The sequence below is a fragment of the Apodemus sylvaticus genome, chromosome 8 (genome assembly GCF_947179515.1).
Source record: "Apodemus sylvaticus chromosome 8, mApoSyl1.1, whole genome shotgun sequence".
Lineage (NCBI taxonomy): Eukaryota > Metazoa > Chordata > Mammalia > Rodentia > Muridae > Apodemus > Apodemus sylvaticus.
In genome coordinates this window covers 89410324-89437206 of record NC_067479.1, presented here as the reverse complement: position 1 = coordinate 89437206, position 26883 = coordinate 89410324, and the positions used below count along the sequence as shown (strand labels likewise).

At 53.0% G+C, this 26883-nt stretch overlaps 1 protein-coding gene across 4 annotated transcripts in view; it reads right to left on the bottom strand.

Moving 5' to 3' along the window:
• The window catches only part of Zmiz1 (zinc finger MIZ-type containing 1), a 203552-nt gene that overhangs the window by 105750 nt on the left and 70919 nt on the right, over positions 1-26883 (bottom strand). For all 4 annotated transcript variants that reach the window (XM_052189896.1, XM_052189899.1, XM_052189898.1 and 1 more), the window contains exon 3: positions 19974-20053. The gene's annotated coding sequence lies outside the window, so the exon portion shown is untranslated. The remainder of the gene's footprint in view (positions 1-19973; positions 20054-26883) is intronic.

The window sequence follows — 26883 nt, the reverse complement described above, 5'->3', positions numbered from 1 at the left end:
GAATGAGGTTGTAAAGGCCCGGAGACCCCCAGACACTTCCTCAGGCTCTTCGGCTGTGGGCCTGTGCCCGGCTCGGTGGTTCATGAGGCTGGAGCTGAGGGCCCTTGCTGCCTGACTGATGGGCACACTTCCTGTAGCACATGCTGTCTCTGAGTCAGCTTCAGACAGAGGAAAACCCAGCTGGGGCATGTTTGCTTGCAGCGGAAGTTCAGGGACAGGGAAGGATTTGTTTAAAATTACTTAGAGAGCAGGGAGTCACTTGTAGGTGACAAATTAACTTCTCAGATCACCAAAACAAAGTGATCCTGGGAGCTCAGGTCACAGCACAGGCTAAGGACGGAGCATCAACTCTCAGCAGGACTTGGGGGTGGGGGACCCAGGCTGTAAGGGGAAAGAGTCTGACTGCTGTTTGGACAAGGGCTCTTAGTATCTTCACCCTCTTCTACCGAAGCCTAAAACATCTCTAACAATCCTCTAGCTCGTCTGGTTCTCTTTCCTGGCTTTGTCTAGTTTCCTCCCATCAGTGTGCAAGGAGAACAATGGGTCAGGCAGCAAGATTCTCCTTAGAGCTAGGTGTGGTGGTGCTCGCCTTTAATCCCCGAACTAGGAGGCAGAGGCAGAGGCAGAGGCAGAGGCAGAGGCAGAGGCAGAGGCAGAGGCAGAGGCAGAGGCAGAGGCAGAGGCAGAGGCAGAGGCAGAGGCAGAGGCAGGTGGATCTCTGTGAGTTTGAGACCAGCCTGGTCTACAAGGCTAGTTCCAGGATGACCAAGACTACTCAGAAAGCCTGTCTAGAAAAACAACAATAACAAAAGATGACCTCGAGGGCCCAGGTCCAACTGTGACCTGGGTAGGTTAGCCCAGGGAAGACAAGAATGAGGCGCCCCTGCTCAGAGCTTTACAGCTTTGGAATTGTCTCTAGCTATTCTTTCCTATAACCTGCTCTTCCTAGGCCCAGCGCTACCGACCGGCCGAAGGAACATCACAGTGACCCTCCAATAGCTTTTAAAAGTCTATGTGAGTAAAGACAGCCTCCCCCTGCACCTCCTCCCTGCAGCTCTGCAAATCTTCGGGTCAGATTTCAAACTCCAGTTGCAGAAAGGGGACAACCAAGGCTGTGGCCTGCCCCGGACATAGCAATCTGGTGGCCAAGACCCTCTGTTTTCCAAATATAAAGCTGCTTGTTTATTTTTGCTGACAGCTGAAGGGGAGAAAGAGGTGGAAGGCCTTTCCCTTCTGGATCCAGTCAAGGAGAGCAGAGAAAGACTCAGAACCCCAGCTGGCATGAGAGGAAGATAAATAAGAAAAAACAAAACACGTCCTTGCACTACAATGGAATGTTTTAAAGAGAGGTGGGAAATGCAAGGTCGGGGCAGATCTCATTTTCTGGCATCTCTGGGAGCTTAGGGAGGAGGCGGGCTACAGCCGCCGCCTGGATGCTTTCAGGGGCAATCGGTTTTGGAGGGAACTCATTTGGGGGGAGTGCAGGGAGGGGATGCATCTTAACAGCCAAAGCACCGGTGTTGATTTCCTTTCCAGGGAATACTGGTTTCCCTGGCAACAGAGAAGTCCAGCCTCCAAAGTTCTGACAGGGAGACCAGGCTGGGCCTGGGATGCTCCCGACAATTATGTGAGGCCAAGACTCCACTGTCCTGCTTGCCCCAGCAGTGAGCTGGGATGGAGCGGTGTAAAAGTGCCAGCTCTGCAAAAAATATAGCCGCAGCTCCCCATCTCTGTCCCCCCCACCCCGGCGCTTGTGCAAGCGGCTACTCATCCCTAGATTCAAAGCTTTCCAGGCTTTATGGCTGAGCAGGTAAAAATGCCAGAAGCAGCTTGGCAGTAAGCCCATGTTGACAGCACCTGTGGACCCCAGGAGGCAGTAAAGGTGCAGGAGTGGGAGGCGGCGGTGGGCCATTCGGGGCTGGGCTTTGTGCATGCTACGCTCTGACGCGGTGACAAAGAGGACCTGCGTGGAACCAGAGCAGGTCTGATCTCTAGCCACGCTTGGCTCTACGGTTGCTCCCAGATGTTCCAGATGTTAAACCTCATTTTTTTTTCCCAGAGAGAAACATCCCAAGGTCCGGCCCTGCATCAGGTGCTGGAGGAAGGAGAGGAGCCCTGATGATATTTGCAGAGCACTTATCCCGAGGCCGAGGCCGGGCGCTGGGCTAAGTGCTTGACATGCATTATCTCATTTAACACGCTCCCCAGCTGCCTGGCAAAGCAGGCACAATTATCCCTCACTGGAGGGAGTGGAGGGATTATATGACCTGCCCAAGGCCACCCAGGAAGCGCATGGCACAGCCGTGACTCACACCTGCCCCTCTCCAAGGCCCATTCTCACGGGAAAGGAGAGGAGAAATGGGACAGGAGAGACAATGTGGCTAGTGGGTTCTTCCTCTGGTAAAAGGGAGACAGATGTTTCTAGACTTTTCCCTTGGCTCCCCTCCCCTGAGCCTTCTCCTGTTCTCTCTAAACATTCTTCTCCCAGAAAGACAGGCCACAGAGCAGAGCCACCTGGAGGCTTCAAAGCAACGCCCCAGTCCCTGAGCCCACCTCCAGCAGACACAGTAATGGTGGCCACCACCAAAGGGCCTCCTAGTCCACCTTGCGTCCTTGTGTGTGTTCCCGTGCGTGTGACCTTGCATGATCACAGTCCAGCGACTGAAGTAGTTAACAGCTCACAATGGAAGGGCTGGGGACTCAGACAGGGCCAATCAGTGACGACAACCAAGCCCTCCCAAGCTCCCACCATGTTCTTCTGGGACATTTAAAACATTTTGTGCATCGTATCTTATTTTATTATTTCAACTATGCCACGGAACAATACCATAAGTAGCCTCACTTCAGAAATGGGGGGAAACTAAGGCAGGACACCTTAAAAGTCATGTAGCCAAGAGCTCACAGCTAGCAAGTTGCAGAGCCAAGACTGAATGAAAGTTCACACACAGGTAATCCTGGCCATCTCTGTCTTGTGTCTTTGGTTCTGGGACCCTGTTAGGCTAGGTGGCAGACAGGAGCTCCAGGTTTTTCCTCCAAAATGTTCTACTCCCTTAGAAAGTCTTTGTTGTGCTCCAGAGAACATCAAACAGGGATGGTCCTTGTGTGTGTTCCTGTGCATGCCCGTGAGCCTCCAGCGGATGCTGTGTGGAAGATGTGTGCGTGTGCTGTTGATTTATAACCATCAGAGAAAACAGAACTGCAAATCTCACCCACAAATCTTCCTTATCGGGGATGCTTGCAACAAGCAGACACATCATGAATTCCCAGGAACAGGCAGGTCTCCTCCTAGCCTTGGTTCCTGACAGCTGCCTGCTCCCCTGGACCTGTGGGGAGTCATGGGTTGGTTCCAGGAGGTCCCTCTGGCTGCCAGTAGAAGGCCAGCTCACTCAGGAAGTGGTGGGCCATCAGAAATGCTGGCTCCCCAGGGGTGTAGTCTGGGAGAGCTCCAAGGGCCCCTCCTGGCTGCTTGAAGCATGCTAGCTGCCCTGCTCCAACCCTGATGGCTCAGCCGGTGGGTGAACAGCACCTTAAGTACCCACAGACCCCATGAGCAAGCATTACAACCAGCCAGCATCAAGGGGTCAGGTGTGGCCATCAGCTCTTCTAACATGTCCCAGGGTGGAGGCTCCAAGAACCTCTTACATGACTTGGGTTCCCGATCTGAGCAGAGAGGTCTGCCTGACCTAAGAGATCCAGCGCTCAGAACCATTCCGGCATGTTTCTTGAGTTACGGGTTCCTCACGTCCTCAATCCCCTTAGGGGTCCTTAGCCCCTATCAGTGGCATATATGTTTTACCTGTATCTTTCAGAGGGGCTGGGTCAACCCAGAGGTGTGTACCCCCACCCCAATCTGTACACGATGGCCACTGGGAGATTGTTTTGCGCACACAGAGTACAGCTTACATTGTCTTCTCTAAGTTCACACTGGGTCCCAGAGCATGGAAGAACAAGCACAACTCAAGTGTGGCAAACTAGTCCGGCATTGGCCTCCCCTACCATCTTGGATTGCTGAGTGGTCCCCATGAGGCTGACCATTAGGGCACCAGTGGGCAGCAGGAGTGGCCCAACCTTGGCTCTGCCTCAGCCTGCTGTGTAGTAGGGCACTCTGATTAGTCTGATGCCTTCTCTGTTTTATCTGTGTGTGTGTGTGTGTGTGTGTGTGTGTGTGTGTGTGTGTGCATTGTACATTGGCTGGCCTGGAACTTTTCCAAGTAGGTTAGGCTACACCCGGTTAGTGAGCTCCTGGGACCTGCCTGTATCTGCTCATCACAGCACACCTGGGACTACAAGTAAGGACCTCTGCATTCAGTTCCTGGGATCTGAACTCAGGTACTCAGGCTTGCAAGGACTCCACTGACTGAGTCAGTTTCCAGCCAGTGCTTTGTCTTTTTTGAATCTGGAAAAACTCAAGACAGGTTTATCCTCAGACTCATTGAGAGAATTAAATCGTGAGTATAAAGAGAGACCCTGACCTTGTGGAGAGGCATGAATAAACAGACACACAGACACACAGACACACACACAGACACACAGACACACACACACACAGACACACACACAGACACACACACACACACACACACACACACACACACACACACACAGAGAGAGAGAGAGAGAGAGAGAGAGAGAGAGAGAGAGAGAGAGAGAGAGAGAGAGAGAGTTACAGAGAGCACACACAGTGTAGTAGCAGGAATCCCCAGTCAGGCCCAAACAGACCCACTCCCTCCCCGCTTCCTGTGAGGTGTCTCTCTCTGGAACTACACCAGGGTTCTGGCTCCTCCTCCCCAAGAGGCCCTAAACCCCAAACCTATAATCCCCAGCTGGGAAAATGACAGGCTTGCCCAGCAGCCGCCCTCCAAAGGCCTGTAGGTGTGGAGCCAGGCTGTAGCCCTGGTGGTGACTAGGAGGAGGGCCCAGGATACACAGCCCCATGGAATCATGGGAGGTCAACAGCAGGGGAAGATGCCATGGAGAATGGGGCCCTGTGGGTGTGAGGAGGAAAGGTGACGGACAACAGCCAGGGACGGTCAGCAAAGGCTTTCACCCTTGATCTGAGGTTAGGGGAAGGAGCTCAGCAAGGTGGCCAGCCCTTGGGACAAAGCCAAGTGCACTGAATTCTAGCCTGTCCCGGGGTCCCTTACATGGGCTCCAGAGTCTGTATTTGAGAACGGCCTCTAGGCAGCCTTTCCCATCCCCATATCCCACAGGAGTGGGGTAACTATAGACTATCTACCCCTCACTGCCCCTCCTTAGAAGTCACATGCCCATCTATAGATGGAACCATAGTACTGCCCCACTCCCAACCCCTACCCCCCAGCCAGGGCTCAGAGTAAAGAATTCAGGCCTAGATCACCCACAGTGGTTCCTCCCCCACTAGGAAGGCCACCAAAAGGCTCACAACTGAGTGCTGTCAGTTCTATCTCCTGCAACCAGGGCTGGGAAGAAAGATGCCACCGGCCCTAGAGGAGGCTGGCACTGGACCCAAGACCATGGGGTCTTTTGGCCCATCACAACAGGTACCAAGGGCCTGGCTTAGAGAAAAGATGCTCCATACCAGGCTGTACTGCACTGACCACCCATTCCCTCCTTCCCCAAACACACAGACATACACAGTGGTCCTAGACAAGTCATTTCCTTTCCAAGCCTCAGTTTCTCACTAAAGTTGACATGGTAGAGGGGCAGGACACAGAGGTGGGGGCTGGGAGTCACTCTATGGAGGGAAAGGCTAGGCTAGGAACGTGGTATGTGTGCCAGGCAGACTGGCCAGGGTATTGCATCTGAGCAGGGTTCTGAGCAGTTCTGTCGGATGACACTGCCCTGTGGGCACAGTCCCTAGAAGCAGGGCTTTGGTGGTGTCCCCAGTGTCTGGATCATGCAAAGGGACATCTGAGGCTTCGTGATAAGACGAAATGGCATTGAGTGCTTGGGGTTCCTTCAGATGAACAGCTGGAGTTCTTTAGAGGAGGGACGGCTGCTAGGCTGAACATAGGACGGCCGGACAGGGTTCATCTGGTTGTGACTATCTGTGGGGTGGAAGGGCAGTAAATCACAGCCACAGGTAGGGAAGAGCCCATTATGGGTGTCAGGGAATGGATTAGTTCAGGGCTGAACTTGAGAAGCCTCCACAAAGCCTGACTTATCCTGGAGAGGCAGCCTCCCAGGACAGTATGTTGGAACCTTTGTGAGCTTTTTCATAACCTATCCCCGGTACTCAAGTGTACTCTGGTACTTTCTTTAAGCACGTACCCAGGAAGCTAGCGGAGCTCCTGGGCTGGTCTCTGCTGGGAAGTGGGCCCAGTGAATGGCTCTGGGTATAAGCCTGCCACCACCCTGGCACCCTTCCATGGAAGGGACAGATAGGAATGAGGGGCAAGTTAGGGAAGGGTGCTGCTGCCTTCTTGGCCCTTGCTGCCTCTCCCCATGTGAGATTGCTGACTAGAAGCCAGGGCCCTCAGAAGAGGACGGGTGGTATAAATGACAATTGTTCCCGTGGCCTACCCACCCGATGTGCCTGCTCACCCGCTGCCCGGTCCCCACTTGCTTCGGTCTCACCAACCCCTTCCCTGCCCCCTTGCTGGCCTGAGATGGCTGTTGCCATAGCAACCCTGCTCATTCAATCCGAGGATAATGAAGCCAATGTGTTTTTCATTCCCATGAGCTAGAGTGCAGGAGCAGCGTGGTGGTGTATGCATGTGTGTGTGTGTGTGTGTGTGTATGCGTGTGTGTGTGTGTGTGTGTGTGTTGGGGCGTTCCCTCCCACCCCTCCTTCCTGTCTGGGGAAGAGACAGTGGGTGGAGACTAACTAGCAGTGGGTCAGACACTGGCTTGTGAGAAAGAGGCAAACCTTGAAGCCACCAAGTTCTTAGTCTACCGTGGCAAGCACGGACTGGGCAGTACCAGCTGGGATGGCAGGCCCTCCTTGCCAACAGACGGATCAGAAGTGGCTCAGTGCCACAAAGCGGGAGTAGGGTGTAGAAGCCGCGTAGGACAGGGCTCTACTTCCAGCTGTGTGACTTTGGCTTGCCTTTTCCATGTCTCTGGTCTCTCTTCGGTACAACCAGGCTCCCCAAGCTCTTTTTGAGTTCCCAGGGGTCCGGAAATCCTTGCCTCTACAAACCTACAGCTAAGGCTGGCAAGCCATACAAACCTGTTATCCAAGCACTCAGAAACTGAGACAATAGGATTGCTAAGAGCTGGAGGCTATCCTGGGCTATGTACTGCCTCTGAGTCCACCTTGGTTTTTGCATAAAAAGACTGTCTTTTGGAAAAGTCTTTAGGAAAAGAACTAACAGCAAATAAGTAAAGTCTGCCAACCTGTCAAAATAATTCTGACCTATCGCTACCGGTGACTATCTCTTTAGGTGGCTGCTGGGGTCAGGGGTGGTGGTGGTGGTGGCTGCACACAGTAGGCACTTTATAAATGCGTACTTCCCTTCTCTTCTTCCTCCATGTAGCTCTGATCTCCAGCCTAGTGACAGCATCGCTTAGGACATTTTCCATAATGAGGCAGCGGTTGGCTGCTCTGACATCTTGCCTTCCTCTGGCTCTGGGCATGCCTATCCCTCAGGGAAGGAAACTGAGGCCAGAGCAGAGGTGGTCTGGTCACCAAGCAGGGCTGTCTAAATGGAGTGGAGGCATAGTGGGGACCCATGGTCCCCGGTCGCCACCCTTCCAGCCTCCCAGCCTTCTCCAAGGCAGGAAGCCAGAAGTCCTCCTGCAGAGCCTGGCCTGCCTCCCCCATAACTCAATCACCTGGGAGGCCAGTGGCCCTCTGCCCTGCCAGGCTGACAGATGGGGGGAGGGAGAGGAAGCTTGCCAGGGAGCCAGTGGGGGTGGGAAGGCCAAGGTGGAAAAAATCAGAGCAGAGTTTGAAAGATGAAGAAATAAACCTGCCAGGACGGAGACAGCCTCAATCTGTCCTCCATAAAGCTGTCTTAGGGCCACCAAGGACGTCGGTGGATGGAGGGGACCGGAGATAGCTCCTCCTGGAACCTCTGCTGCCCCCACAGCCCAGCTGGCCTCCAGATCTGACTTGGTGAGGGTTTCAAAGAGGGGCCTGGCTGGGCTTCTAGGGTAGACCGGGAGGGGCAGGTGGGGGGGTGGCTTAGGCTTTTTTTTTTTTTTTTTTTTTTTTTTTTTTGGCTTTCCTAACCATTTGCACACAGAAGGCCCTCAATATTGACATCTGGACCAAGTGAATGAAGGAAGGCATTGTCAAGTTTGCAGCGAATTGACAGAGCTTGGGTACAGCCAAGTTGGCTCCAGGGTGATCCACAGGCAACCTGTGTCAAACTGCAAGACAGAGCCTCTTGGTACCTAGCTCCCGGGCCCACATAAATCTACCTTCTCTAGAAGCTTCTCTGTAGGGTGGGGCACCTCCTCATGGCATCCTTGGTAGCACCCATCTTAGCCAATCAGGGCAGGGCAAAACTGCCAAGTACCCTCAGCCTCTCCATGGGGCCATGAAGAATATCGGTTTTTAGAAACAGTGACCTTCAAAATCTGCTCATGATATAAAACCAATAGATGAAAGGATCTTAGAGACAGCCCCGGAATGGGGGGAGGGCAGCGTGTCAGGCGAGGGCGGGGCAAGAAGGCTTTCTCGGGCAGAGTCAGGGCAGTTCTGTTTCACCTTCCACTTCTGTGACACACATTACTAAGGAAAACAGGACATTTTCAAAATCGGAAACGATGACGCTGTTCCCACTAAACGCTGCTGACTTCCTGCATTGATGGTACAAACTCAAAGAAACCAAGGTTGCATCGGGTGGTGAACACCACTCCGAATCTTTCTCTGAGACCCGCCATCCTAGAAGAAGGCTGTGTCAGTCTTGTCTTTACTGTGTGACATCGGTCATGCTCTGTACTTCTCTGTGCTCCGATGTGTTTCCTGACCCCTCCTGCCTCCTCACTTCACAGGCTGCGTGCGAAGACAAAGGGGTCTCGACAGGTTGTATCTAAACTGTAAGGAAGGCCCAGAGAGCCTCTTCTGTGAGTGGGCCACGGTTGGGCTAGAGGGCAGCTGAGGTGCTTCTCGGGCAGGGTGGAGGAGTCTGGCCCTGACTCAGGAGGCAGGGGACCAGCTGAAGAGCCACTGTTTACAGTGGAAACAGCCTTGGAGCAGAGTCACTTTTCCACTGTTTTTGTGGCACTGCTTTGGGGGTGGGGTGGGGGTGGTGCAGGGCTTCCTGCGAGCGAGCGGGCCGGCCAACTTACCAAGGCCACATGGAGCCCAGCCTTGTGTTGGCCTCCAGCAGGAAACACATGTTTTCATTTCACAGGTCCTGCTAGGCAGGGTGTGCAGGCGGCTGGGCTGCACAGAGACTCAGGATGTCAGTCCTCTGGCAGCTACAGCCACAGGTACCCAACACACTTCACGCTGCTAGCGGCTGTGCACCCAGGAGCACACCACAGACCGCAACCCAGCCTGGCAGATTTCCAACCAAGTGGAACTGTTCTAGGCCCATTGGTGGCAGCAGTACCAGATGACCACGGCACACTTGTCACAGGCCAGACATGGCAGCAGCCTCAACGTCTAGGGGCAAGAGAAGGGCTTCATTGTCTCCTGAAGGATGCTTTTGCTCTGATCCTGATGAGATACTCCCGGGTCTCATGCATAGGGGTCTTTGGCATGAGGTCAGAGACATGCAGGAAGAGATCTCCCTCAGGAGAACAAACAGGTGCAGACTGGAGCTGTGGCAGACAGAAACCAGAGCTATGCATTTACTTCAAGAGCTCTGGCCCTTTTCAGACAAACCCTTCTCATCTCCAGGCCTCTGTTTCCCCCAAGGCTGGAGACATTCGATGGTGGCTGCAATCCTCACAGGACCTGGTCCTTAACACCTCCATTTGGCTTGCTCAATGGGCTCTGCATTACTCTAGCATCTCATCTCTGATGAACAGTTTGAACATGTTAGCCCCCACCCTCACTAGACTTCCATTTTAAAGGCCAGGCCTGCAAGAGGGCAACTCTGCTATAGAAGGGGCACGCGGCATGAATATCTCCCCATGGAAACTCAGAAGAAATGGCCTCTTGTTCTTCTACTAACCCAACTTTCACTGGCTCCCCACTGCCCATCAAGCAAAGGTGTGCCCACAGGGCTTTGTCCCCCGGCAGGCCTACAGGAGAGCCTTTCTAGAGCTATCTATACCTGAATTCTCAGCTATGGGGCTAGCTTTGGCTTCCTTCCTTCCTGACGTCTCATGTTCTATCCAGTTTGGCAGGCCTCTCTCTGTCCCTCTCACAGGAGCTGTGGGTCTCAGGCAGCCCTACAGCAGACTTGCTTTGGTTCTGTAGCTACAGTAAACTGGGTACAGTAATTATCTTAGGGGACACTAAGAAAACTCCCACCTGGGTGGCCTGTGTCACAGCTGATGGCACGGGATAGGCTGGCCATTTTGGCATTCCTGGATGAGACTGGGTCACTGGATGGCAAGGCCCCATTCTCCTCCTTATTCCCCTTCTCGTTCTTTCTTTTTGGATTTACCCCAACCAGTCAGAAAATAAAGAAGAGCCCAGGTCTTCTTCAGACAGTACTGCTGTGGACCTCCAAGCAGTCCCATCTTTTGGGAACTAACAGGGAGCTCTGTCCCTGTAAAGATTCGGGCGGCTTCCAATGCCTATGGTGGAGGCTGAGGGCTCAGGCCTGAAAGTCAGGTGGGGCCAGTTCACATTCTGGCTCTGCCTTCCAGTGGGTGTGTGGCCGTGGGTGGGGTGCTTAGCTTATTGGTTCCTTGGTTTACAACTGGTGGTTGTTGTTTAGTTTTCCAAAGCAGAGTCTTCCTATATAGTCCAAGTTAGCTTCATACTTGAGGTGATCCTGTCTGGTGCTGGGAACGCTTGGAATTGGAGGCACATTCCACCATGCCCAGATTAAAACAAACATCTATGAGGTTTAAATTAGATGGTGTATGCAAAGAAATGAGAGCAAGTACTAACCAAACCAGCTACCATTAAGGCTCTCCTGACACACAGCACACAGTCTTAAGCAGTCACGTGCACACCACACTGTGACACCATGATTGACAGCTAAATTTGGGTTCAGTGGCCTTGGGAAAGTCACTTTCACTCACTCTTTAGCCATCAAAGTAGATTCTTAAAATTCTTCCTCAGTGCCCTCCTATGCATCTGGTTACCTCAGTGCCACAGCCAGCAGGGTGTCCTCTGGCCCTGCAGCCCTTTAATCTGTTTCACAGGGGCCAGCACCATGTTCTGTGCCTTTATAGCCTGGGGGCCTCCGAGGAAGGATGCCCGTGCACTGGTCAGCACATTCTGGGACAGCACTGGACAGAGCTGGGAGATCTGGGGAACTCACGTAGTCCCGGCGTCAGACAATGTCTCTCCCTGTAGCCCTGTGTTCATTTAAACACCCGAATTATCTCACTAACCAGAGCTCAAGGCTGGAGATCACTTCCTTTCTGCTAGAAAGGGCTTGCTTACAGGAAGAGACATTCTCTAACTATAGGTAGGCTGCTCTGTACCAAGTAGGCAAGTCCAGGAAGAATGTATGCAAAGAGTAATAAAGGGGTCTGATTGGGTGATAGACCATTGATTGATTGATTGATTGATTGATTGACTGGCAGGGTCTCATGTAGCCCAGGCTAGCCTCTAACCCATATATCAAATGATGGATAATTACACCAGTTTTTAAGAGCTTGTGTCTTACTCAGATTTGTGTCCAAAAAGTTGTTTGAGGGTCCTGTGCTACATTTCAGCAACAGGGGCTAGACAGGAGGTCTCTAGCTTAGAGTTACATAGCGTCGCTCAGTTTCTTCATCTATACACCAGGGGTGACTCTAATCATCACCTGCCAGGGGGCTATCGGGAAAGGCTGATGTCATTACTGTTTCCATCACTAATGACTATCCTCTCAGGGACTGATGACTCGGCTGTCCTTCGCCCTTCAGAGACAGAGCACTATAAAAGCTATAAAAGCTGTTTGTCTCTTGTCCTAGAGCCTGTAGGGTGAGTGAGTATTTCTGGGGTACCAAACACTGTGTACAAATCACCCCCAGAAGGGCTGCACCATTCTGAAGCCAAGCTCTGGGCACCTCTTCTCCCTTGTGAGAGCCTCTTAGCCCAGGTGAGAGAGATGCGTTGGCTCAGGAGGTACAGGTCAGGTCTGCAGGATGTGGTGCCAGAGCCTGGGAGGATGGCCCCAGCACACACTGCTTACCCTGGGTGGGCTCCGATGAACTCTGCTAAGATGTCCTGGCTTCATTTCCCATAGCTCTGCTGCTGCTTTCTGGCTATTCAGCACCTCCACAGACACCCCTCTGTTTATTCTGTACCCCCGACCCCACCAGCGTTTATACAGAGACTACCGTACGCTGTTCTTTCCTATCACACATAATATGCTAAGTACAACCTATATAAACGGTGGTGAGTGCAGCGGGGAGAGACTGGTTGTGCAGAGCTCTGGTGGTGGTCCCACATCCGCTACTGAGCTGGGTCTCCACCCGATATGAGCTATAGTCATCCACGAGGCCCCACGCCCAAGGCTGGTTCTGTAAGTGAGATGCCAGTGGTCAGAGAAGTTCTGTCCTCTCTTCTGATTTATAGCACCACCCAGGCCTTGACATCATCCTAGGCGGAATGAGGCATCAAGGCCTTAGCACTAAAAAATTCCTTCTCTGTCATTTGCAAGGGTTGAGCCACCTAACTAGAACAGGTCCAGCCTTCCCACACTGACCTATGAGCTCTTCTGAGCATTACTAAAGTTTGGAAATTGAGGACTATTTGGTCACTTGCATGAAGAATCTTTTTTTTTTTTTTTTTTTTTTTTAGATTTATTTATTGTATGTAAGTATATTGTAGCTGTCTTCCAATACCACAGAAGAGGGCGCCAGATCTCATTATGGATGGTTGTGAGCCACCATGTGGTTGCTGGGATTTCAATTCAGGACCTTTGGCAGAGCAGTCACGGTGCTCTTAACTGCTGAACCATCTCTCCAGCCCCTTGCGTGAAGATTCTTGGTGAGCCTCCAGGAGAGGTGTCCTGGCTTGGCCCAGGGAACCAGGGCTCAGGACTGGTTGCTGATGGAGGTAGCAGGCCCTGCCTTTGGGGATGGCAGAAAGCTGCCGAACTGAATGTAATGTGACCAGAGGGAACGGGACTGAAAGCTAGTCTGCCTCCAGGATCCTGGCAGGGACACCTGACTGTCATACGGCTTTCTAGGCATAAGAGTCCTTACATCACAAAAGCCTTTGGTTTATCAGTACAAAACTGGAGTCACAGGAAATAACAGGTCTTGTCCACAATTTCCCAGTAGAACCATGTGGCCTCTAGGCCAGCTCCCCTCTGTAGACATACAGGCCAGACTGGGTTGACCACAGGTTTCATATGAGGCTACCTGTTTAAACTCCGAGGCCTGGAGCTGTTGAGATGGCTTAAAGGGGAAGTGCTGGCTTTGGTGCAAGTAGAAGCAGGAGAACCTGAGTTCAGGCCCCCTGCACCATCTTACAAGGCAGGCACAGTGGTGCACCTCTGAAATTCCCGCACTGAGCTAGCAAAGAGGCAGATCGTTCAATTCCCTAGCCAACCAGCCTAAGGGAGGAGGCAAGTTGAGGGAGACACTTAAAGTCAACCCTCTTATCTCCACATGTACATGCACATGTAGACACACATGAAATGCACACAGACACAACACTTTGGAGACTTGGGCTCGATCAACAGCAATCCATAGAATCTAACTCTAAGAGACAGTCCAAGAATCTGTATTTAACTCAAGTCTGAAATAGTCCCTGAATGCTGGCAGGCTTGGCAAGTGCTACTAACACACCCATGTATGAGTCTAAAACTTCCTGCTCACAAGAGGACTTTGGGTGGAGGGGGTAGAATGTGGAAGGCTTCACAATGAGGAAACCTCACTGAATGCTCCTGTCCAGTGGAGAGGAATCCCTGTTAGGACAGGCATCCCTGTTAGGACAGGAATCCCTGGTCTTCAGCTCATAGGGGGGGATGGGTGTTGCCCAGCTCTTGCTATGGGTGGATAAGGGAGGAGCAGGGAGCTAAAGACAGGTCCCTCTGTCCACAATGACCTGGCTCCTAAGCGGCAAAGCAAAGACTTGAACCCAGCACATTTGTCCCTAAAACACACACTTCAACCAGGTGTTACACTACGTCACTCCAAACCACAGGAGTCAAAGTTTGATCTCTCCAATCAGCCACTGGAAGAGCCGATGGAGGCGGCTATGATACAGGTGACCCCTATCAGCCAGACATCTTTAAGACCACTTGGGAAAAGCCACATAACCTAAAGGATGTTTGGATCATCTACAAAAGGAAAATACACTGTCTTCAGGTTTTGGCTCATGAGAGTCTTCCAGGGTCACTCCTTGCCACTCCAAAGCTCTTGGACTTGGGAGTGTCCAACCAGGAGACAACAGAGTACAGAACGCCAGCTCTCACTGGAGAGAAAGGCAGGGTGGAGGGGCTTCAAGAGAGCGTGTGGAAGGGAGAGGACCTCGCAGTGAGCATTGTTTTGAGCTAGACTGTCCTACAGCATAGAGTGTCCAGATGGAAGGGCGCTGCAGGAGAATACCAAGGAGATTATCAAGCCGGAGTAGCCCCTCGGGCTCTGAACAAAGCCTCCAGAGAGAGTCCCTGACATCTGAGAGGAAAGATGTGCGAACTGCAGAGGATGAGACATGCTGGGCAGGACATACGGATGTGAGGGGTGAGCTTCCGAATGGCCCAAGGGCATGTTCTCTATTAAGTAGCACAGTTACTGGGGCAGTCACCCAACAGCCAGAGCGAACAGATGCCACTGGGGCCACACAAAAGCCACCAACCTTTCATTTTCGTTGTACTGAGATAGACCAGAACTGAGAAACCCATTGAGGGACCCAACCCTAGGAAGCAGGAGCTCAACAGGCAGATACATGCCTTGGAGAACCAATACTGTTCCCCACCAAGTCTACACACAGCTTCGGAGCACATCCTAGTCAGGTCCTCCAAACACTGGGAAGAGCTGTCATCCCTGGGGAGCTGAGGGCACATGGGCTCCCTCAGACTCTTCAGCATGGGAGTGTCAAGTGCCATGCTGGGAATGTGGCTCAGAGTGGCACTTGCCTTTAAATCCCATGAGGCTGGAAGATGACAAATTCAAGGCTTTCCTGCACTATACAGCACAGTTTGAGGCCTGCCTGGCAGAGCAGAAAAATCTTATCTCAAAATTCACACACACACACACACACACACACACACACACACACACACACACACACACACCCCAAAGCTAGGGCTTGGGGTGTAGCTCCGTGATAGACCATAGCAGACCTGCTTACCTAGCATGTACAAGGCCCTGAGCTAATCACTAGTACTCAAAGGGGAAGACAGCAGACGGCTGGCTTAAAGGAACAGAACCAACCAAAAGCCAAGGGACTGAGGGTCAAGGACTTTAGACACAGGGTCTGCGAATCTTAGTGGGCAGAGGGGGAGTTTCCAACTCAGTTTCCAACTCCGTACACACTCAACGCAGTGAGCAGCACAAGCCCAAGGCAGAGGAAGCCCTTTGGAGGGGAGTGAGCCAGCACCTGAACCTTCCATGGCTCACCACAATGCCAGCCAAGTGCAGCGGGAGGGGCTCGATGACAACAGGGAAATGGGCTCTGCTGCCAGATGCGGGGTGGGGGGGGTCAGTACCTGCATTCGGAGAGGCCCCCCAGGCCAGCAGGGACAGGCCCTGACCCCAGGGAGTGAGTCCCCATCTCTGCTTTAAGTTCCCTGACACCTGCATCTTCTATCCTCCCGGGAGCCTGAGTTAGAGGGCACACACCCTTGGGACACCTCTGCAGTTGATGATGCTTGCCGGGAAGTGAGAGGTCAGATGCACTCCTTTCCTGGGAGGTCAGGGTTCGATTTTCTCAGGCCCCTGTTTAGAGGCTGAAAGGGATGAGGGTAAGGGCGGAGCCACGTAGCCATGCCTGTGGTGGCTGTCTGGGCCCGGGAGCCCATTCCCTGCTCGCCTGAGCTCACTGTGGGAAATGGGACAGGATCCATATAAGGTCTCCCTTCTAGATTTGGTCAAGTCTACCTTAAGCCTTTTTGCCATAATCCTGCTGGCCTCATCCACTTTCATGACCTCAGGCTCAGGTTCTGCCAGATCCCCCCCTCCCCCAACAAGGCCTTAGTTCTCACCCCTAACTGGAGAATGAGGAAGCCAGACCCTCCAGGCCTGCCCCAGCTGCCATGTCCTCAGGAGCCGTAGCCGTGGCCGAACAGTGAGAGCTGTGTGCACTGAGCAGGTACACGGCAGAGAGCGAAGACTCAATATGAAACAGAAATATAAAACATCTGCCTGTGAACCCAATAGATTGTCATTCCGATACACGATCAATGCGAAACTGTGTGGCAGGTCCCAAGAGGATATGGTGAGAGCACAGGAGAGGAAGGGCCTAGACTTCAGAAGACCAAGCAAGCCCTCAGTGTGTCTGAGGGACGCACACAGGAAGCATGGATTGAAGCAGGCCCCAAAGAGGCCATTACACAGAATCAGGAAAGGGCGCTGGTGGATAAGGACCACAGGGCAAGGTGCAGTGTGGGAAGGCATAGAGAGGCCAGTGGGGCTCCAGCCCAGGGCGCCGGCAGAGGCTGGTCTGTGATGAGGCTAGGAAAGGAGGTAGCAGCTACCATGCCAGGCTGACAATGCTAGGTACCCAGTAGGCACTTCCAGGAAGATACCAGCCAGAGACTCTCCCGAGGGTGACCAGGTCGCCGATATTCCTAGGTCTGTAGTTCTCTGGTAGCTTACCTCCAGCTCCCCCTCCCTTGGGAGAGGACAATTTATTTATTCATGAGCATATACACACTCCTATCAGGCAGCCAGTTCCTGCACACCTCACTTCTAATTATAGCAAAAAAATTTCAATAATGCTGCAGGGAAACGGCAGGTTTCCAAAGACCCTTAGAGTGGATGCAGGTCCCTCGCCTTCATCTCTGGGCTCGGAGGCCCTTCTCCACACTAAGTGGCCAGCGTAACAGGACCAAGTCTCTAGAGAGAATACAGGGCAGTTCCTCTTCCAGTCACGTATGCGACGCTGCCTCCTAGCATCTGCAAATGGCACTGTCAGCCTGCGAATGGACCCATTGTTGCTGCTTTTGCTACAGCCCGCCCTCCTGGGTCTGCACACTGGCTTCAAGGGAGAACGGGAGCCCAGTAAGCCAGGCCAAGAAGGGTGGAGGTTCAGGAACCCAGGAGGTATCAGCTCTGCTGAGACTGGATGAGAAGACGGAGCAGCAGAGGAACTGTGAGGTGCCTGGCAAAGAAAGAGCAGCTCTGATGAGGAAGGAGATTGGGGGTGAGGAGAGACTGGGCTTGGCTGGCCGGTCTGGGCAGAGTGGGGGAGAGTGGCAGTGCTGAGGAGGAGAAGGTCATGTATGGTCTCTAGGCAAAGGAGAACCAAGGAGAAGGATGGAGATAAGATAATGCAGTTACTGGGAGAGGTGGACGGAGATGGAGATAGCGTCAGGTCACACCAAATCTGGTCAGCAGATGGTGCCTAGGTGTGAGACCCTACCTCTAAGGGGCAGAGGTGCCATCAAGACCCAGCGCACAGCCTTGTCACACCAGCTCAGCCTCAGGCCTTCCTCCCGGTCTGTTCAGTTCTGGTACCAAGGCCACGGGGCCAGTCCCAGCATCAGCCTCCTTGGCGCTGAACCCTGCCAGGCTCATCTTCCTGCTGCCCACCCCAAAGGTCCACTGTGGAGAGCGTCATGCTCCTGGGGCCCCATTCTCAGGGATGCTCCAGGACCCCAGGCCACAGCTCGAATGCCCCAAGCGCAACTCCAGCTTACGTGCTCTCTTGATAGCCCTGACTCCTAGAAGGTTGAACTTGGAGATGCCCCAGGCAGGGGTTCTGGCTCTCCTGCCCAAAGTGCCCCAAACCAAACTGTCCTGTCACTTAGAAAGTGACTGAAGGAACACATCACCCGCTGTCACCCCATACTGCAAAAGAGCTATAGCCTGTGCCACCTCCTTCACTGATGTCAGCTCACTAGCAACCAAGATGGTCTAGTCACTCAGTGAAATATCTCCAGGGCAGCCCCTGTGTGCCAGGCACAGGGACACAGCCACGAAACACTTGTTTCGTCTGCATCTACTCTTAACCTACTTTACAGCGGCGAGCCTGAGTTCAGAGGGAGGCAGTGACTTCCCAGAGTCACCTGGGCGATGGCCAAGAATGAGACTTCTCCCTGATGTAGGTGCTGACCACAGCTATTGGCCACCACCCCCACCCACTGTTTCTAGGACACAGAGGTATCGATTACCAGCCCTACCTTGGAAAGGGTTTCTTTTCTTTTTTCCACCAAGGCTTTCTGTCCCCCACCCGCCCCCTTTTTTGAAGAATAAACTTGAAGCCATTCCCATGATTAATTACCGGCTGCCTAATGCTCTGCCACTGGCAATTTCTGGAAAGGGAATGAATTACCTTGAAAAACATCCGAAAAGAAAACCCACCGTGAAGGAGAATCAAAAAGGTTACCTGGCAGTCTGCGTGGAATCTTCTAGCTGAACTGGACTGCTGGCAGGCCCCTCTGGAGAGGGGAACGGGTAGCCGGCCCTATCACAGAGGGGCATGTGCAGCCTCTTGGGGAGCTGGGCAAAGCCTCTAGCTCCAGAGAGCAATATGGGAGGCCGAAGAAGCAGAGGTGGAGGCTGCTTTCCCAGCATCTATATAGACCCTCCCTGATCTCTGTCCTTTGACATCACATGTTGTTTAATTTCTTCAGATCTCAGTTCAAATCCCCACTCTACCACTTACGGTTCTGTCAGGGGTTTTTAAACTGCAGAGCCTCTGGAAAATAAGGCATTATATAAACCTCCTCTAGGGATCTGGGGGTGAGGATGGGGTGGGGTTGGGGGTAGGAGGAGTGTGTATTCTAAGTGCACAACCAAGGTCCCAGAAGAGAAAAAAATTAACACCACTAGAGGCTTCTAAGCATTCTAGCCATCCTGTCTGCCATGATGGTGATGTTCATGTTCCTTTTGGGATAAGGACACTCACTCTCACTGCAGGGGTTTGACCGACCTACAGTCATACAGCTGAGAAGCAGAGTCTGTGGTTCCTGTAGCACAAAGGACACCACAGTCCAGGTCACCAGTTGTCCTGGTGCTTACCAGCCCCTCCCTGGGACTCCTGGAGCACTATACTTCACAGAAAAGCTCCAGTCAGCTGGGCGGGGATCTCTACTCTCCCAGAGAAGCCCAGGGACATGGGGCCCTGAGACAAAGGGCTCCGGGCCAGCGAGCATCTGTACAAGGCTTCTGAACCCTCTGTGTTGACAGCCAGAGAGCCAACAAGTAAATAGAGATTACACAGGTATCTTTGGTGTAGAGCCAAGCGTGATCAACTCTGAAATGCCATCCTGGGATGAGACATGCTGGGTGTCCTGGCCGGAAGCTCTATATTGAGGCTTGGTCCACATCCCTCTCACGAGCGCCCCGAGAGATGGGCCTGTTTGTACCCATCCTGGTACCAGCAGGTCCTCAGAGAAAGGGCATGGTGGGGCATGTGGGGAGGAGGGGTCCCTGTGCACATCCCTCATCATGCCACTCCCATTTGACAGACATGTAAACTGAGGTACAGAGCTCAAGATTCCAGTGGACAGGTGCCAGAGTCACACTCCGAAGCAAGCACTGGTCACCATGGCACTGAGCATGCCTCTCGGCTGTTCAGGTCACCTTTCGGAGGTAGCCATGTTCCATTGATGTTCAGGGACACCATTGTTCACACAGTATTGCTGCGCACCCTGGAACTCTCCACCCTGTCTCAGCAGCTATGTGAGAAACTTCAAGTCAGAGGCTATGGAGCACCAGCTGAAGGGAGCACTTGGGATACAATGACATCTAGCAAAGGTGGTGGCACTGGACCCCACTGTGAGGGCTGAGCAGGCCCCGTGTGACTCAGACTAATAGAGGACCCCAGCCCGGACTCTGGGAGCTATAAAGCAGTAATGTGCACCTACCTCAGTGAGCCAAGGGTCACTAGTGTTCCTACGCTGGCCAGCAGCTCACAGCCCGTCCACGTCACTCAAGGTCCATCTTCCTGCAGAGAGAGGGCATGGTTAGTGAGTTTGGCTCCTGCAGGGAGCAGCTAAGCACACAGCCACAACTGATACCAGAGGGAAAGGTTAGCAGGCTGAACAAGCTGGCAGACAGGACCTGCAAGGGGTGTGTCATGGGGTGAAAGGCGGGACCAAACACTCCACCTCTGCAGACTTCAGTCTCCCAGTCCAAGGGATCTCCACCCCCTGCCTTTCTCTCTTTCTAGAAGATCCAAGAGGAAGTGGTGACACTCCCTCATTCACTCAATAAATATGGCATGAATGCCCAGGCTGTGACCGTGGTCGGTTGCTGCTTCAACAGCTTGTGACGAAACACTAAACCTCAGTAGTATCTTGTGTAGAGAAGAAGTGCAAGGCCTACCCCACAGAGACTTGAGGGGTGGAGTGAGTTGGGACATGAAGGATGATCCAGAAAGGCAGGCCAAGATTCAGGGACTAGTATCTGTGTAGAAGCAAAGTTTCTAGATGGTCTGGAGGTATAGAGAACGGGGGGGGGGGGGGCATGAGCTTCCGGCAGAGAGGATGAGAACGTAGGGCTGAGTGGCAATGGGCAGAGACAATTAGAGGGAGGATGAGCCCAATTCTAGTTTGGAAAGAGTTCCTGCAGCTCCTGAGGCAGAAGAACTTGGATGAGAAGCAGGAGGTAGGGAGACCATCCGGGGGCTGCTCCAAGATCTTCGAGGGCAGAGCAGATCTGCAGAGCCATTAGCTCTGCTCACTGCGTGGTCTCTGGCTGCCCCCCCCCCCACTGCCCCGGAAGCTCATAGGGACCCAGGAGGCTCTCTGGTAGGGTGAGAGATGCAGATCCCCATCCACTTCAGGTTCTGGCTCTGGGAAAGCAGTTCTGTGGTTGGAAGCAAGCATCGCCCCTCCATGGGCCAGCACGCTTGCCTCTGCGTCCTAGGAATGCAGGCTTCAGGGTGGCCTGCCTCTCAGAGCAGGGGGCCCTAGCTGAGGGTGGGACAGGTGGTGCCAGCCCTGCATCCTGGCTTCTATTCCTGTCCGGCCCAGGCTCCCTCAGTGCCCAGTAGGTACAGCTGCCAAAAACTCCTGAGCTCTGGGGTTTAGGGTTCTTCTAATCAGAAGAACTTGGTTCAAACCCCAGGCTTACCCTATCTCTGAATCTGTGCATCTGGCATATAGTTCTTAAACCTCCCTGCCTGTTTCTTCAACTGTAGGGACATAGGTGCGTGTGTCCCTATGAGACACAGATTGTGTAAGGCAGTGCATATAGGGTATGGACCCTTGTCTACTAGAGGGAATGTGAATAACCTTGTAGGGGCCAGTGCAGGTTCTATACAGCAAGAGACCCAGAGCCACCAGTCAAGTCAACGGGTCACCTCTTAGACTTTGGCTCTGAGAGTCCCTCTACTTTGGGAACACGAATAGTCCTTGGTTTCTGTAGCTGCAATGTTCCATTTTACAGAAGAGGAAACTGAGGACGAGAGTTTCATACACGACAGCTGCTGGGCTGGGCTGGAAAGGGGATGGGCCTCTTGCCTCCTGCCACCCACAGCACAGGCGTTTCCTGAAGTCTAGTTGGCCAGCAGAGCCGCTGACAAAGAGAAAATGATTATTTTGGCAGTGGAGACAGAAGCCGGAGTGGGAAAGGCCTTGCTCGTTTGGTGGGTGCTATCCAGGCCTTAAGGATGCATGCCTGCCAGGCCTGCTGCTCGGAGTGCGTGGCTCACCACAGACGCATGCCCCCATCCTCTGCAGCCTGTGGGCACAGTGGCAAACAGGCCGGAGAGGAAAGGGGGGCAGGTGGAGGACACTGAATTTGAGCCCTGGCCTGGGTCAGGGGTATGAGCCTGCATTATATCTGAAGAGACAGGAACTGGAGACTGGTGTTTATTGATTCCATACTATGGGGTCACGATGGCTGGAATTCGCTCCAGAAAGATGCTCTTTAATTTATGTTCAAGGCCTAGAGATGTTCCCTAACTGTCTAAGGTCAAGCAGCTACTACAGAGTTAATAAACACAGCAGCCTGGCCCTGGAAGTCATTCAGTAGCCCAGGGCAAGTGGATGCGAGGCCCCTCACCCTACAGAAGGAGGCTCAGATAACCAGGAGCCTGCATGAAGTTGTAGACACAAAAGAGACAATGCTGCCTGAGCCACTCAGGCCGGCCGGTGTCCTGTGCTCTGGCTCCCAGCCTGCCTGAGCACGGATACCTAGGAAGGCCAAGGATAGAAGACAAGAGGTGACTTGTCCTTGGCTGCTCCCAGACAGTACAGACCGCAGGGTAAATAGCAGGTCTGAGAGGCACTGTTTTCTTCCTCAAAGGCCTTTGGTATCATGGAGGGTTGTGGGCAGAAGGAGCTCACCCTGGTTTCCTGTGGATGGGGACCCATGGTGGTGGGACAGGGCGTGAGACTCCAACCACAAAGCAGCTTCCACCAGTGACAGAGAAGGCCATACAGAGCCACGCCCATCTTGGTGAGCAGGATTCCAAAGCTCCAGACAGGGAATGTGGTTGTGGGAGGTTCCTTCACAGCGAGAGGGTGAGCATGCCCTGGTCGGTCTTGCACAAGGCAGAGATCACTTGGGGATGGAACTGTCTCAGGGCCAAGATAGATTCCCTCAGCCATTGCCAATTTACTATCTTCACCTATTCCAGGGATCTGCAGGAAGAACTGGGGGTTGTTTTGGTGGAGACCACAGTCTGGATTGGAACCCTGGCTTGGCCTCTGTGGTTAAGTCCCTGTTTTTTTCTATTTACTGCTGGGTCATCCTGAGCAAGTTAACTCAGCCTCTCTCAGCCCCTATCTCCTTTCTAAATAAGGGATACCATTTGCTCAAGCTACTCATCTGCAGGGGAGTCTCCAGGCCGGCGTGGATCTTGGCCTAGCCATGAACATACTCAGATGGAGTAGGCAGATAGTCAGTCCTTCCAGAGTATGGGGCAGTCGGCCTGCAACCCTGAGGGCTGAGCCAGACATGAGGTGCTCACAAGATGTGGAAGAAGAGTTCTAAGAATGGCAGACATGGCACCTTTGGGAATACAGAGCTGCTTCAGTCCCAAGTGGCTAAGTGAGCACAGAACCTCCATCACATGGGCTCACCCAATCCCAGAAGACCTGGTACAATGACAAGAACCTCCCACACACCCCAACTTTTGGTGCCTAATCTGGATAGAAAAGTCATCCTACCCCTATTTTACAGATGGGCCAGATCCTGCAGAGCTGATATGCCAGAGGCTGGGGGTGAGGAATGGGATCTCCCTTGGTTCCACCCAGACTCTTCATGGGGACAGGGATTTCTTCACTTGGGAGATTTGTACCAACACACATCCTCTGAGGTGACCCTGAGCCCAGGCCATAGTCTCCCCTTGGAGGTTGGGGCTGGCTCCAGAAAGAAGGCAAATATTTACCCCAGATGGTTATCCAGACCTTATCTGAAGCTCTGCCTCCTGCATTCTTGGAATACAAGTTCCCTGACCTCACACTCAACTGAGCCAAGCTGTGGCTTTGGGGGTCTGGACTGGGATAGCCTTACTCAGGCTCCAGAGCTAGGGGAGCCAAAGTCTGCTGGCTGGGAGGCCAGAGCTGTCTCCAACCTTCCCCCATGCGCCCACAAGGGATATTCCAGGATGTTCTTGGAGAAGTGCACACTGGCAGGAGCTATCCACAGGCCTACCACAGACTTCTGGCCAGTGGCTAACTTTGCCCAGAAAGGGGTATGGGATGAGATCTGTGTTGATAGCACTGGAATGTTACGATTCAGGGTGAGTGACAGAAAGCATACACACATAGGGACACACAGACAGACAGACAGACACACACACACATACACACACACACACAGAGTGTGGCCCAGTCTGCTACCACCTGCTGGCCCTTCCTCAACAACTCTTTGAGCTCCCTCTTAGCCCTTGGCATGGTCCTGGGTCCCATAATGGGAAGGTCCTACTAAGCAGACCTTAGGTGAAAGCCTTTGGCCCAAAGCAGCAGACTTTTGAGGTCCCACTGCACGTTGTACCTCCAGCATTTCTGTCATTGTCCCATGGACCCTGGCCACCTCCACTCACCGACAGACCACCTGCATAATGCTGCCTTCACAGAGGTGTCCCTCCCTGCTCAAGACTTTTCCAGAACATCCAGAACACTCGGCATAATTAGAGCTGGGCATCTATCTATATTTTGGTTCATGAAGGCCACAAGGAAGGACTTGGCAGTCTTCATTCCAGGGAGGGTGGAGTTGTAGCATGGTCGGAAACTACTCTGCACCTCAGATCAGATTCTGCGGTACCTCACTGACCTCCAGAAGCAGCTGACACACAGGTGGACTGGTGGCTCAGGTTGGGAACTCATGGGCAGGGATGTCTAAGAGTAATCAGTAGGAGGCCTTTGGTCTGAGAACTGCTCACAGATTCTCAAGCAGCCCAGGGAGGCCTGTTGTAGAGCCCTGGCCTGCCCTGCATCAAAGCAGGGCCAGGTCCTCTGACCAGGGAGCCAGAGAAGGGGCAGGAGCAGTGTGGGCTGACCTGCTGGGCAGGTGACAACTGCAGACCAGGGCAGTTACCTGTCTCCTGGGCCCTCAGAGAGGCCTCTGAGCCCCAGCTGTTTTTGAGAAGTGTACATTGGCAGGAGCCACCCACAGGAGAGACATACTCTATAGCCATCAGGAACCCAAAGATGTGGTAGTGGGGAAGGCTCACTGAGCTGTCAACTGACTACCAAACATTGTCATCCATTTGTTTTCTCCCTCGGAAACTTCTTTCTTTTCTTTGACAAAAGACTCCAGATACCACATGCAGGAGGGGCAGAACGGAAGGGAAGGAAGGCAAGAAAGAGCTGAAAGCTGGCGTTCAGCAGCTTCTCCGCCTGACAGGGTGCTCCTGCTTCCATTTTGAGCTGAAGTGGAAAAGCAGGTGGATACATAGTTCCAGGGTATTAGAATAGGTAGGGATGTTGTTTGTCTGTGTGTGTGTTTTCATCTGTCTGTCTGTCCATCCATGTATCTAACCAGTCCATCTGTCACCCATATGGGCTTGGGACTACACTAGGGCTTGGAGACACACCACCTTGGGTTTAGGCCCAGTCTATCAGTACAGGGTACCTCCTCGGTCAGAGTGCCAGGGCTAGGGGTATCAGGGAAAGGGGTAGCTATATGCATGAGGCAGAGGCTCAGACTGATTTCATCCCTGAAACCCTGTGGTTTGAGTGACCCAGCACCATGTTGCAGAGAACCCTGCTGGCCAGAAACTCCTTGCTCACCCTGAATAATTGATCTGAGGCCCAAGGGGGGATGGTTCTGCCCATCTTACCGATCTCTCACAAGTGCTCTGACCATGGGATATACACACGGCTTTCTGATCTTTGTCCACACTACCCTAGCTTCTGAATGTGGGGCTTTGTCTAGCGAGAGGAAAGTCCTACCCAAGATCAAACAGAGTAAAAGAGAACCCTAAAGTTAGAACGTGGGCCCAGGATGAGGACTGATTTCCCTCTCATGACTCCACACCAGATCTCACCAAGAGCAAGAAGACTCACCTGAAAGCCCCCAAGTGCCATGGCCGACACCCCCCCCCCCAAGCAGCAGAGGCCCCTGGCTCTGGTATGCGGCTCCTCATACTGGGGGGAAGGGACAGGCCTGCCTCTCTCCAGTCCATCAAAGAATCAATTTTTCCTTTGACCCGGCTCAGAACACATGACAGACAGATAGCATTGTGTGACTAGATGGGGACTTCATCTCTGCCACTTCCTGAGCTATGTGGTACTGGGGCTAGGAACAGTTAGGAACTGGGACCTGCTTCCTCATCCATAAGAGGGCTGTCCTTGAGAAGCTTCCTGCGCTGTAGAAGGGCGCCATGCAATTCTGCCGCAATGCTAAGAGACGCTTAGCACCATATTTACTACGGCTGTAATAGGAACAGAAGGAGGTTCCTGTTCAGCGGGAGGCCCCACACACTAATCACAGAAATGGAGATTCAGTCCCTTCCACGGCTGCCCCAGGAGCAGGTCCAGAATGTCTGTGTCAGGCTTGCTTGCTCCTGGAAGAAGGTCCCACTTCCCTTTCCACTGCATCAGCCACAGGCTCTAGACAACCTCCAGACACACAATGGGTAGGAGTTCCCTTCTGTGCAGGGCATCGACTGCAACATACCTCAAGGATCCCACGGCAGCTACCTCTCCTTTTCTAGGGGCCATGGTCTTGCTCAGAAGGGCACCTGGCCCAGGGTGGCCAAAATATGGGTCTTGGAACCCGTGCAGAAACCTTTCACTTTCAATGCTATGGACCTTAAAAGAAAATTTATCTCTTGGCTTTGCTTGCTACACTACCACTCTCTCCCACTGCTGACCTGGGGCTACTCAGGAGGGGCACCCTCTCCCTATGTCTGGGACCTTTAACCTGCAGCATTAACAGCCTGGAAGAAGCTCTGAGATCAGCTGTAGGACCTTGGTCTGAACCTGCCGTCTTATACAGGACGAGGCAGGAACACAGATGTAATGGGGGAGCCCAAGGCCAGATCCCAAGTCAGAATTGCTCGCTCTCTCTCTCTCTCTCTCTCTCTCTCTCTCTCTCTCTCTCTCTCTCTCTCTCTCTCTCTCTCTGTGTGTGTGTGTGTGTGTGTGTATGTGTGTAGCAACTAAGGAGCCAGAGAGCCAGTCTTGACCCCACAAATAAGCAGCTGGTCCTTCCTCAGTCTCCTCATCTGGAGCCATCGATGGGTTAAGGCCTGAATAAGTTGGCTTCAAACTCATGAGTGGTACAAGGAGATGGAGAAGCTCCAGCACTGGGGACTGTGTGTTCTCTATGACTTCCATGGCCACCCCAAGAAGTCACATTTCCTACCAGGCAGGCATC